This window comes from Chlorocebus sabaeus, chromosome 15 (assembly GCF_047675955.1).
Source record: "Chlorocebus sabaeus isolate Y175 chromosome 15, mChlSab1.0.hap1, whole genome shotgun sequence".
Classification (NCBI taxonomy): Eukaryota; Metazoa; Chordata; class Mammalia; order Primates; family Cercopithecidae; genus Chlorocebus; species Chlorocebus sabaeus.
In genome coordinates, this window is record NC_132918.1 from 39562556 (window position 1) to 39565570 (window position 3015).

A 3015-nucleotide genomic window follows, 5' to 3' on the forward strand; every position below is an offset into this window, starting at 1 on the left:
TCCTTTGCCCACTTTTTGGTGAGGTTGTTTGTTTTTTTCTTTTAAATTTGATTAAGTACTTTGTAGATTCTAGGTAGTAGCCCTTTGTCAGATGGATAGATTGCAAAAACGTTCTCCCATTCTGTAGGTTGCCTGTTCACTCTGATGATAGTTTCTTTGGCTGTTCGGAAGCTCTTTAGTTTAATTAGATCCCATTTGTCAATTTCGGCTTTTGTTGCCATTCCTTTTGGTGTTTTAGTCATGAAGTCCTTGTCCATGCCTATGTCCTGAAAGGTATTGCCAAGGTTTTTTTCTAGGGATTATGGTTTTAGGTCTAATATTTAAGTCTTTAATCCATCCAGAGTTAATTTTTGTATAAGGCATAAGGAAGGGATCCAGTTTCAGCTTTCTGCATATGGCTAGCCAGTTTTCCCAACACCATTTATTAAATAGGGAATCCTTTCCTCATTGCTTCTTTTTGTGAGGTTTGTCAAAAATCAGATGGTTGTATATGTGTGGCATTATTTCTGAAGCCTCTGTTCTGTTCCATTGGTCCATATGTCTGTTTTGGCACTAATACTATGCTGTTTTGGTTACTGTAGCCTTCTAGTATAGATTGATGTCAGGTAGCATGATGCCTCCAGCTTTGTTCTTTTTGCTTAGAATTGTCTTGGCTATGTGGGTCCTTTTTTGGTTCCATATGAAATGTAAAGTAGTTTTTTCCAATTCTGCGAAGAAAGTCAATGGTAGCTTGATGGGGATAGCATTGAATCTATAAATTACTTTGGGCAATATGGCCATTTTCATGATATTGATTCTTCCTATCCATGAGCATGGAATGTTTTTCCATTTCCATCCTCTCCTATTTCCTTGAGCAGTGGTTTGTAGTTTTCCTTGAAGAGATCCTTCATATCCTTGTAAGTTTTATTCCTAGGTATTTAATTCTCTTTGTAGCAATTGTGAATGGGAGTTCACTCATGATTTGGTTCTCTGTCTGTTATTGATGTATAGGAATGCTTGTGATTTTTGCACATTGATTTTGTGTCCTGAGATTTTGCTGAAGTTGCTTATCAGTTTAAGGAGATTTTTGGCTGAGATGATGGGGTTTTCTAAGTACACGACCATGTCATCTGCGAACAGAGACAATTTGACCTCCTCTTCTTTTCCTAATTGAACACCCTTTATTTCTTTCTCTTGCCTGATTGCCCTAGCCAGAACTTCCAATACTATATTGAATAGGAGTAGTGAGAGAGGGTATCCTTGTGCTGGTTTTCAAAGGGAATGCTTCCAGTTTTTGCCCATTCAGTATGATATTGGCTGTTTTTTGTCATAAATAGCTCTTATTATTTTGAGATATGTTCCATCAATGCCTAGTTTATTGAGAGTTTTTAGCATGAAGGGCTGTTGAATTTTGTCAAAGGCCTTTTCTGCATCTGTTGAGAAGATCACGTGGTTTTTGTCATTGGTTCTGTTTGTGATGGATTATGTTTATTGATTTACATACGTTGAACCAGCCTTCAATCCCAGGGATGAAGCCAACTTGATAGTGGTGGATAAGTTTTTTGATGTGCTGCTGGATTCGGTTTGCCAGTATTTTATTGAAGATGTTTGCATCGATATTTTTCAGAGATATTGGCCTGAAATTTTCTTTTTTTGTTGTGTGTCTGCCAGGTTTTGGTATCAGGATGATGTTGGCCTCATAAAATAAGTTAGGGACAAATCCCTCTTTTTCTATTGTTTGGCATAGTTTTGGAAGGAATGGTACCAGCTCCTCTTTGTACCTCTGGTAGAATTAGGCTGTCAGTCTCTCTGGTCCTGCACTTTTTTTTGTTGGTAGGCTATTAATTGCTGCCTTCATTTCAGAACTTGTTATTGGTCTATTCAGGGATTCGACTTCTTCCTGGTTTAGTCTTGGGAGGTTGTATGTGTCTAGGAATTTATCCATTTCTTCTAGATTTTCTAGTTTCTTTGCGTAGAGGTGCTTATAGTATTCTCTGATGGTAGTTTGTATTTCTGTGGGATCAGTGGTGATATTCCCTTTATCACTTTTTATTGCATCTATTTAATTCCTCTCTCTTCTTCTTTATTAGTGTGGCTAGCAGTCTATCTATTTTCCTGATTTTTTTTTTTAACTCCTGGATTCTTTTTTTTTTTTTTTTTTTTTTTTGAAGGATTTTTCATGTCTCTATCTCCTTCAGTTCTGCTCAGATCTTAGTTATTTCTTGTCTTCTGCAAGCTTTTGAATTTGTTTGCTCTTGCTTCTCTAGTTCTTTTAATTGTGATGTTAGGGTGTTGATTTTTAGATCTTTCCTCCTTTCTCTTGTGGGCATTTAGTGCTATAAATTTCCCTCTACATACTGCTTTAAATGTGTCCCAGAGATTCTGGTAAGTTGTATCTTTGTTCTCATTGGTTTCTAAGAACATCTTCATTTCTGTCGTCATTTCATTATTTACCCAGTAGTCATCTAGGAGCAGGTTGTTCAGTTTCCATGTAGTTGTGCCGTTTTGAGTGAGTTTCTTCATCCCGAGTTCTAATTTGATTGCACTGTGGTCTGAGAGAGTGTTTGTTATCATATCCATTCTTTTACATTTGCTGAGAAGTGTTTTGCTTCCAATTATGTGGTCTATTTTACAATAAGTGCAACGTAGTGCTGAGAAGAATGTATACCCTGTTGATTTGGGGTGGAGAGTTCTGTAGACGTCTATGAGGTCTACTTGGTCCAGAGCTGAGTTCAAGTCCTGGATATCCTTGTTAATTTTCTGTCTCATTGATCTAATATTGACAGTGGGGTGTTAAAGTCTCCCACTATTATTGTGTGGGAGTCTAAGTCTCTTTGTAGGTCTCTAAGAACTTGTTTTATGAATCTGGGTGCTCCTGTATTGGGTGCATATATATTTAGAATAGTTAGCTCTTCTTGTTGCATTGATCCCTTTACCATTACATAACGCCCTTCTTTGTCTCCTTTCTTTTTTTCTTTTTTTTCTTTTTTCTTTTTTCTTTTTTTTTTTTTTTTTTTTTTTTTTTTGGTTTAAAGT